An 11,419-nucleotide genomic window follows, 5' to 3' on the forward strand; every position below is an offset into this window, starting at 1 on the left:
GCAGGTTAAACAGACGTTATACAAACTTATCCATCAGAGACTCCGGCTGAACAGAAAATGATATTGATACACTGCCGCACAACCATTCCATTCCCTGTGATATATTGGTACGTTAAGCCTCCAAACCAGAGCCCAAAGTTGCTGATAATGGTGTCGACAAACGGTGAACAAAAAGGTCGATTTAGAGCCGTCATTTGAAGCTTGGATAAAAGCAGCCCCCTGACTATCTCAGCTTTGAGTCTCACAGACACTTCTGTGCTGTACACACGTGTAGTGAGGGGCGACAGCGCCGTACAAAAACCTCAGCTCCAGTTAGAACCGTATCTTTAGAAAGAAGAATTAATGAAGCAGATATTGACATTGGAGGATGAAGTAAAGTAGATTATAAAGAAATTGGCAGGAGGTTTTATGCCTATCTGTTTATGATTATACGATCTTTTCCACATGGAAAGGTAAACCTACCCACTCAAACTTAATTTTAGCTTATAACATCAACTAAGAGAAAAAGTTCATTAAAATAACCTAGTCAACTTTACCTACTAGAAGCTCTGTCCTGAAATTAAATAGCTTCACTCCTAGGAGTTGTCAAACCAGTAAAATTAAATCAGAGTAGAATATAACTACAGGCATATTATTGTGTGAAAGAAGCTCTTTTCAAGTTTACCACTACCAGCACTTAGAAGAGCTTGCTTATTCTAGGGTAAATATTGTTATCAATATGTGGGTTCGTGAGGATTTCAGTGTGAGGTGACAGCTTTTGATTAATTACTTATGAATAAGTGAAATAGTATAAAATTTTAAATCCATGTTATTGAACAATCTTGATTTTCGAACAAATATTGATTTGAAGAAGTTAAGTACTTATGATCCAGTACAATTTCTTAATAGTATAGTGTGCCTTTCTCTTAACTTTTAAAAGGAATTCTCTCAGAACTCAACCCTTTGTGTCCTCAAGATGGTCGAGCTATGTCTCTGTGGCTGCTTGTCTGGGTAATGGCTTTTACAGGGGGCAAGTGTCTTGTCTCTGTAGCCTACTGTACTATCTGTACATTGGTAAACTTATCAGTTCCACCGTTGAATCAAGTATTGATGATCCATATTCCATATCATTCCGCCATACCGCCAAACTGATGTTGTAGCTGGGAATTTCAGCACTAATTCTGTCCTTCTCTCTCCAACTCTCTCTCTCTCTCTGCCTTACAGCTAACTTTCTCACGATCGTGACCCTTTCCGAGGCCGATGTGGTCTCTCCAGATGCCCAGTATCTGGTATCCATGGCGGTGACAGATCTCCTTGTGATTATCAATACACTGGTATTAAGCCGTTTCTGGCTGTTTATTTTCCAGTCAGTTTTATGTCCACCGTTCTCACCTGTCGCCTTATTGTTGCTCTAAGCTTCCCTTCCAGAGACTGCTCCCTCTGGTTAACTTTCGCTTTTGCCTTTTACCACTTTCTAGCCATTTGTCACCTGGAGTTGAAAATGAAATGCTGCACTGAAAAAACAGCAGCTGTAATTTGAGCAATGGTCTGGATGCTGGTTTCTTTGATAAACATCACTTTTTATTTCATAAATGAACCTATGTATATCTTTAATAATGTAGTCTGTCACTGGAGCATAACATTGGCATTTTATATTTCAGTTCCATGGAGAATGTTTGACTGGCTGGATTGTATTCTAACTCCATGCCTCTTCTTCCTCCTGATTTTACTGCTCGATACTGTGACAGTCAGAAAAATTCTGCTGGCAAGTAGATCCCACAGCACATGCTGATCCTACAGAAATGGAGATGGGCAACCACAGCAAGTTTATTTTTCTACTCTCCTCTATGTCAGGCAGTATTCCCCTGCAGGAGTTGACATATATTGTGCATTTCCTGTTTGCATAAATTACAGGAAATAGCTGTTTTACCAGTTCCATTTCCAAATCAATGCCCCAGCTGCCTCTCTTTTCCCGAGGAAGAGAATTCCAAAGTCTACTGAACCTCCTCATATTCATCTCAAATTGGAAACCCCAATTTTAACTATGCACCCCCTAGTCCTTGACTCCATTATAAGGGGAAACATCCTCCCTGGATGCACCCGGCCAAAGCCTCAAAGAATCTTTTATGTTTCAATAAGGTCACCTTTCATTCTGCTAAACTCTAACGCTTAAAGGCCAAACCTTCTCAAGCTTTTCTGATCTGGCAAACACTTCACCTCAGGAATCAGCCTCGTGAACCTTCTCTCAACTCCTTCCAAAGTAATTATATCACTCCTTAAGTCAGGAGGTCAAAACTGCACACAATGCTCAAAACGCGGTCTCACTAAGGGCCTGTATATTTGTTGAAACATTGCCTTCATTATACGGCTCACTCCCTATCCAATAAATGTCAACTTTCCATTTAACTGCCCAAATACTTACTGCATCTGCAAACCAGCTTTTAGTGATTCATGTAACAATAAACCCATATCGTTCTCTAACACAGATTGCTGCAGACTCTCCATTTATATCCTAATCTGCTTTTCCTTTGTTCCTGCCAAAGTGGTCAATAACACTATTTCCTACATTATTCTCCGCCTGTCACTTTTCTGCCCACTAACTATGCATATCTTTTTACAAGCTTTTGCTGTGCTGCTCACAACTTGCTATCCCTGATATTTTTGTGTCATCAGCAAATTTAGTCACCATATTCTCACTCCCTCCCTCCAGGTCATTGATACATATCATAAAGAGTTCATACCCCAGCACTGAGACCCGCTGCACTCCTTTAGTTAGTTTGTCATCCCGAAAGTGACCCATTTTGTGGGCTCGCTGCTTACTGTTAGGTAAGCAGTCCTGTATCCAGTTTAATATGTTACCCTCAGTATCTCCTACCTTGCTTAGCAAGACTTTCAGTGGCACATTTTCGACTGCCTTTTTGGAAACCTAAATACACAGTATCTATTTATTCTCCATTATACACCCTGCTTTTTACCTCCTCAAGGATCTTGAATACTTTGGTCAAGCACCTTTATGACCCTTTCACAAAACATTTTTGACTTTGGCTGGTTGTATTATGAGTTTCTGTATGCCCTGATGTTGTCTCCTGAATAATGTCTCAAGCATTTTCCCTGTGACAGATGTTAGACGAACAGAGCTATCGTCCTGCTTTCTACTTTTCTGGTTTTCCTACACGCTGGGGCCATTCCAAAATCCATAGAATTTTGTTGATCACTACAATTTCGAGCTGTCTCTGTTTATGCTTATAATAAAGATTTTCAGTTTTTCTACTGTGTGTATCGAACCGATGTAATCTAACCCAGTTTTCTATAGCTGTAGCAAAACGTTCCACAACTCATACAGCCCGATAGTGTCCGATTTCATAGTTAATGTGAAACGACTCAGTAAAGCAAGGCCTTGTTTGATCGAATAAATATTGATCAAATTCGATTGGGAATCAGTTCTACAATAATAAATTTTCAAGACGGATTCAGAATCCCAAATTGAACTTCCAGTGTTTTTGGGTAGGGGAACTCCATCAAATGTCAAGCACATTGCATCGAAACTGCAAAGGCTCCTGCACACCTGTCCATAACGTTTTTTCTTAACTCACGAGTTTCAATGGAGAATTGTATAATTGCTTGAACGGGAGAATTGCAGGGTAATGGGAAAAAAGGCAAGAATCGGGACTAATTTGACAACTGTTTCAAAGATCCGGACTCAGTACAATTGCCGAATGGCCTAGCACGTTGTAATGTTATAATACAATTTCTTGACCAAATTCTGCAACCTTCCTAATACCTCGTTCTTGAACATGATTCCTAAAGGGAAAATAAAAAAGGTTCCGGTGTGCGTCAAGCCTGCACTATTTAAAATTTTGGCTGTTCCTCCATGTTGTTTTCTGTGGTGTGTTTCTGTAATGGATTGCTTATCGCGTATTTTTCACACGTGTAAGGCTACCTATTTGAAATCGAACAGAAATATTATCTTTCTTTTTATTGCCTTCACACAGAGGAGACAAGAATGCTTCTTTCCTGGCCGGAAATGTTATCACACTGAGTCTTGTGTAATGGTGAAGGAATTTGGACGTCCAAGCTGTTTATAGGAAATTTCAATGTGTGGTCAATGCTTATAATAACATCCACTCATGAAAGCTAGAAGCAATTTTCTGTCTGTCTATTAATGAGACGTTAAAAAATCATTTTGGATTGAGGATGTTTTATTCTTTTTACGGACAACAGATTGGACCATGCAATGCAATCTACCCGAGATTTTAATGTCACATTTTTCCATAACGTGACACTTAAACTTATTAAGAGTTTCCTGCCCTAACCAAGCCACCGTGCAAGATTTTAGGACACCGTTGTGTTTCCTGAAATCCCAGCTGTCACCTGTGAAGCCGTTGAACCGGCAGGTCCGCGGGTTTTAACAAGACTGGGATGCTGGTCCGCCATCCTGTGGCCACAGCAGGTAAATGAATTAAAAACATAAAATGCGGAAATGCTCAACAGGACAGACATTCGCAATTATCTTGAAACAATAGGCCAGGCAGTGTTTGTGGGGATACGAACAGTGTTAATATTTTAGGTCGAGGAACTTTCAGGATCAGAGTGCAGCGAGAGTTGATGGATGGATGGACAGACAGAAGTCCGATAGATCGATCAATGGATAGATAGATAGATAGACAGACAGACAGACATAGACTGATAAATTTATTGATGCCATCTATATCTACAAATAATACATGTAATTCCCCTCGTACATATCATTATGTTAATTATCTTCTTACTCTGCCAACTGCCCTTGTGATGTGGCTTAATTTTAGATACTAATGCATCATGAAGAGGAATGACAACACTATTTTGCATTTCTTTTAAATTACCTTCTGTTCCAGTGCAGGTAACTCTCCAGTTAAGCCTCAAAACAGCCACACCTAAGAATCGCTTTTCCACATTCAGGGATGAGTTGAAAGGAAGTGTCGAAGTACCTGTAGGCCGTGTCAAAAATCCCCTATTAACAAGAATTGACTGTCCGATGTTGTGCTGTGCTACAGTTTAGAGACAAGTGGTAGAAGAAAGACGTGAGGAGAATGCAGAAGAATTCACTTTTCATCGGACAAAAGAGACAAATAACACATCGATTTGAGAAATGAGTGTGACACCAAGGAAATATAAAGATAACATGTGAAAAAAATGGCCAGAGTAATTTAATGAAATGAAATAATATGTCTCATTATTCCGAAGTGAATGCTGATCTATTACCCATTTTCAGGCGTAATGACTCCTGATCCATCCAGAATCGTGCATTTTGTCGGTGACCTGCCTGAACTTGCAAGCTTTCAATATAAAGTGTGAAGGCAGCTTTACTCCGTCTCTCTTCAGTTACGTATCTGAATTGGAGGGGTTTGCGGGACACTGTTAAGGGTGATTTTCCTCGGTATGTATCTCACGTTGTTCCAGATTGATAGGCTTGATTGATACGTCGATCTGTTGGAAATCAAACTGAGGATCACACGAACACAGATGCACACAAAGACACAAAGGCGCACATGAAAGCACAGACACAGTCACACAAACACAGATGCACTTATACACACAAACACAGACACGCACTTATGCTCACAAATATGCAGGTACACACTAGCACACGTGCGCGTGCGTGCGCACACACACACACGGAAGCACATACATGGATAAACACACACAAACACAAACACACATGCACACACACGGACACCTATGCTTCCATACACAAACGGACACATACGCATAGACATGCACGCACAGAAACAAAGATGTATACAGACACACACATATGCACAGATATGTACAAGTAAATACAAACACACATGCACACACACACACACACACACACAGAAACACACAACCACACACGAATACATACAAACACACGAACACACACATATACATACACAAATGGACACATACATACATATGTAGAAACAAACACTCACACAAATACACGCATACATAGACACACAAATACGCAGACCAACACAATCACACACACCCACAGTAACACACACACAAAACACACATAACCACGTTTGACCCAAAATGCTGACTAACCTTCAATAACAAAATATTAATCACCCTTAATTTACAGACTTAATCATTTTTGGTTCCATTATTTGATAATTAGTAATATCGCAACACTTTATTCTGATGAAACCAACAGCCGAGCCTCATCATTGTGAAATTATTTAAGTGAAGTCCATCTGTTTCACCGAAAAGGTTGTGACTTGGGCATTCAAAAAAAAACAGAGCCAAATAATCTCAAAATCAATATTACATAGAAACCGTAGCCAAAGGGCATCAGTTGCAGCAATAATAAAATCAAAACAATAACACCATAATCAGTTTTATTGTTGATTTATGGGATGTGGGCTTCGCTGGCTGGGCCAGCATTTATTGCCCATCCCTAATTGGCCTTGAGAGTGTGGTGGTGAGTAGCCTTCTTGAACTGCTGCACTTCCTGTGATGTGGCAACAGTGTGGCTAGGGAGGGAGTTCCAGGAATTTGACCCAACGACAATGAAGGAACAGCGATATATTTCCAAGTTAGGATGGTAAATAGATTGGAGGGGATCTCTCCAGCCGTGGCACGCCCATCTATCTGATGCTCTTGCTAGAGGTTGTGGATTTGGAGCGTGTTGTCTAAGGAACATTGGTGAGTTTCTGAAATGCATTTTGAAGATGATACACACTACCGCTGTGCGTTGGTAGTGGAGGGAATGAATGTTTGTGGGTGAGTTCCCAATCATACTAGCTGCTTTTTCCTGCATATTGTTTATCTTCCTGGGCCTTGTTGGAGCTACACACTCATCCAGGCAAGGGGAGAGTACACCGTCACATTCCTGACTTGGGCCTTGTAGATGGTAGGCAGGCTTTAGGGAGTCAGGAAGTGAGTTACTTGCCGTAGGATTCCTAGTGCCAGACGTGCCCTTGTAGCCAGAGTATTTATATGTCTACTCCGGTTCAGTTTCTGGCCAACGGTAACCCCCAGGATATTGACGGTGGGAGGTGGGGTGGGGTGGGGTGGGTGGATTGTCAAGGAGCGATATTTAGATTTTTTCTTGTTGGAGATGGTAATTCCATGGTGTGAGTGTTCCTTATCACTTGTCAGCCCAAGCCAGGATATTGTCCAGGCCCTGCTGCATTTGGATATGGACTGCTTTAGTATCTGAGGAGTCGTGAATGATGCTGGGCATTGTGCAATCATCAGCAAACATCTCCACTTCTGACCTTATGATGGAAGGAAGGTCATTGATGGAGCAGCTGAAGATGGTTGGGCCTAAGGCAGGATCCTGACGAGCTCCTGCAGTGATATCCTGGAACTGAGATGATTGATGTCAAACAACCACAACCTTCTTCCTTTGTGCTCGTTATGACTGCAACCAGTGAAGTGTTTTTCCCCCGATCCCATTGATTCAAGCTTTGCTTGGGCTGCTTGATGCAACACTCGGTCAAATGCAGCCTTAACCTCATGGGCAGTCAATCTCACATCAACTCATGAGCTCAGCTGTATTGGCCATATTTGAACTAAGGCTGTAATGAGATCATGAGCTGAGCAACAGTGGCGGAACCGAAACTGAGCCTCAGGGAGCGGGTTATTGATAAATAAGTGCCTTTTGTTTGCACTGTTGATGACCCCTTCCAACACTTTACTGATGATAACCCAGGCATATTCGTCAATATTTTAATTTACAGTCGCAGTTTCCATTTGAGATCTCCCATGAAATAATTCCATTTGAGGTCCCCCATCTTTGCTTAAACTTACAGAGCTGCCAATTCACCGGTGCCACTGGTGAGAGCTGCAGCTTTCAGGAAATATCTTTCTGTCATGAAGCTACGCCGCATACAATGGTGTATGAAGAACAAGGACTATATACAAATTGAGGTGCTAAGACACAGGATACAAACAAAGTAAACTGGCAGAGTCATTGCATTTCATGGTCCAATGAGTGTTAACATTGAATGAGGATTGAGGAATGAGGATTTTGATGAGAATTGAAGTCAGTTTCAATCGAACTGCTCTTTACAATAAACGGCAGGTACGGGCAGGACTTTGACGTCACACAGACATGCCTGTCGCTGATTGACCCTGCACTGATGATGTCACATCACTGTGCTTGGTTGTTACCTGCACTGATTCAGGAGCAGGGATCATGGCTGGTTCCAACCTCTGTCCAGTGGTGAAGTTTGTTCCGCCTGTGACTCCTGATTCAGGGTTATGACCCCGAGGGAGAGAGTCCTTGGCATCTCAATGGTAGTGAGTCTGTCCAACGCTATAAAAGGCAGGGAAACTGGAAAGAACTGAGGCAGTGGTTAAGCACGAAAGCCGATTAGGGAGGAAGCTCGTCCTCAACAGTAACGTGGTAGGGAGCAGTGGTGGTGGGGATATTGGGACAGAGAAAGAGTTAAGACACCAACACGAATTGCTGTATATAAGTCTGAGGATTTCAGAAGGGTTGTTAATTATTCCCTCCCTTTACTTTATGATATTCAATAACAAATAACCTTGAGCCTTTACTCTAGTTTGCTTCATGGGAAAGTGACTGCGCACCAGAGATATAATTTTGGAAGATCCTGGAATGTGAACAGAAATATGTTGCTATTCCCATAACCTGGAGACTCTGAAGGGATCTCTGACGTGATGATGAAGGGGATGGAGAGAAATTCCTGGGATGATAATCAGTCAGTTGAGGAAGAGATTGTCAGAGAGCATGAAGCAGAGAGAGAGAGAGGATCCACAGGAACATAAGAGGGGGAGTGAACCATTGCTCATGTCCAGCCTGCCCCGCCATGCAATACGATCGTGTCTGGTCATTTACTTCAATGCCTTTCCTCACATTATTCCCAAATCCCTTTTATGTCATTGGTATTTAGAGATATGTCGACCTCTACTTTAAACATACTCAATGGCTAAGCTTCTACAGCCCTCTGGGTTAGAGAATCCCAAAGATTCACAAACCTCTGGGAAAAAAAAAGCTACCCTCATCTGTCCTAAGTGGATTCTACCTTATTTTGAACTTGTGTTCCTGGTTCTAGACTCCCCAGCACGGACCAACATCTGACCTGCATCTACCCTGCCTTTCCCTTTGTCATTGTACAATAATAAGGCCTCACCCTTTTAGGACGGGGGCTAAAAAGAAATTCTTCTCTCAGATGGTCGTCAGTCTTTGGAATTATTTTCCGCAGGGAGAGGTGGGGGTTAGGTAATTGAATATGTTCAAGGCTGAATGAGACAGAATTTTGATCTACAAGGGAGCCACAGGTTATGACGGCAGGCAGGAAAGTAGAGTTAATGTCACAATCAGGTCAGCCATGATCTTGTTAAATGGCCGAGTAGGCTCGAGAGCAAATGGCCCACTCCTGCTCCTATTTCTTTCAATCGTGTTGCCTAAATTCAAATCTTTGCTTCCCCTGTCTATCGTTAGGGCCTTTTAATTATCTGCCTAAAATTTCAAGCTGTGCTTCTATCCAATCCAAGTGGACGTTCAGATTCTCATCGTCCGACCAAGATAATTAAAACCATTTCCAAAAACACCAGCAAACAATCATGCCAGGATATTTATTTTGGAACCTTTGAGTTGCAGCCCATCGGCATTTGAAGGTCTTTCTTTCTCCCAAATCATCCCAATGCCCCAGGAATCTGATGTGGGAGATTATGGCATTAATGGAAATAATTAGTTGATGAATTGCAGTTAAACCCCGTAACCTACACTCAAATACTTTCTGGGACTTATACCAGGCAAATTTACACTTAAAGATTAGGCATTTGATTTTTAGCAGTTAGGATTATTGATTATCTAAGTAAAGAATTTTACAATTATCGATTAATTTTCCACAACAGCAAAGCATGAGCTTCCCTAGGGTCCTCAGTTTGAATTCCATCTGACTCAGAACAGAAACGGGGAAAGTCTAGGAAGTGAATGCATTGGGAAGTTGTTTCATTACAATTTAGTCTCACAGTGTTGTGTTGCTAAGGAAATAAATTCCAGAACAATAGTTATGTTCGTGCAACGTTCGAGTTATATCACTCATAGCCACATGGGGTCGCTATTTCACTAGAACACGCTGGCGCAATCTGTTCAAGTGGAATTATCTGCTATCATATGTTTCAGCCCCATTTCCCATATTATATAATGTAAATTATGCTCATTTGACAGATAGTCAATAAGCAGGCTCCTCATCGCCATCTATACAAGTGTCCCATCATTGCCAGCACACGACCATCTGAATTGGCACCAGGTCTGCCGTGGTCCTCAAAGCTATTTGTCTTCCGGCTCCAGATTCCATAAACCCCGTTGTTTCGTTTTCAACGAGAAAAGGGAAACTTCCACATGAGCACAATCTACGCCCATTGCATCACCGAATATGTGTTCTAACACGTGGAACAGCCTTTAGTGGAAAGGCTGATAGGATCAAGTGCTATTCTGTATTGCCACCACATCTGAGCCAGCATTCTGAACCGGGCTTTATAATGTTAGACCGGGCCTGCCTCAGCTGATGGGCTAACCCGAGGAAATGACTGGATTGAAATGTTTTGTCATAAACCTATCCGTTTCAGCCACACATCTTTCTACATTGGCATTTTGCAACTGTGGCCAGTGAATAGTTCTGATGATGAAATGATTGCTTTTCCATTTTCGACGTCTCCTTACAACCTGCATTTTTCACCTTCGCCATGTTATGTGCGGGAGTTCTGACGGTCCAGATTGTGCATCATCAGGTGCTGTGTGCATTCATTTGCAGCACGATTAATTAGATCCACAATCTGTGCACAAATGGGTGACATACCCCATATTCTTCAGTCCATGGTTGAATAGTGCATGTAGAAGGCAATATGTATAAAGGCCTGATGTACATGAAACTTCACCATGTTACTGCAAGTGTAAGCTGAAAATAAAAATGTTTTACGTAATAAACAGAACAAATCAGATCAGAATAAGTCCCTGCCACAAACGGTCAACTTTGGTGCTGGCCAATTAGTTAACTTTTAGGGAGAACAATCTATCAGAATTCTCAACGGCAACAAAGGGCTGAAATCTCAGTGGAAGAGGCAGGTTAAATTGTTCTCAAACTAATTTCAACAGAAGTGTTAACCAAAGGCCAGGGATAGCAATAGATGCAGGAAAGGGGGTACTTCAATAAGAGAAAGGGCGAGCAACTGCTTAAAGAATCCTGCAGGGGCATTGTGATGGGTGATAAGGGTAATCATTGATAGAGGCCATGCTGAATGGTTTCAGCCAGACCGATTGGTGGGTCGACAGAGAGCCAAAGAGTGCGAGTCTGTTGATGTGTGGTCAAACATGTTAACTGATTGTGGAAGGAAGTTCTGACTGAGATATGACAAAGAGATCTAACTCTCATCAATGGAATAGAAAAGTAAAACGGTTAGAAATAGAAAAAAAAGGTAATTTGTTCAACTGAAGTGG

The sequence above is a fragment of the Carcharodon carcharias genome (genome assembly GCF_017639515.1).
Source record: "Carcharodon carcharias isolate sCarCar2 chromosome 27 unlocalized genomic scaffold, sCarCar2.pri SUPER_27_unloc_18, whole genome shotgun sequence".
Taxonomy (NCBI): domain Eukaryota; kingdom Metazoa; phylum Chordata; class Chondrichthyes; order Lamniformes; family Lamnidae; genus Carcharodon; species Carcharodon carcharias.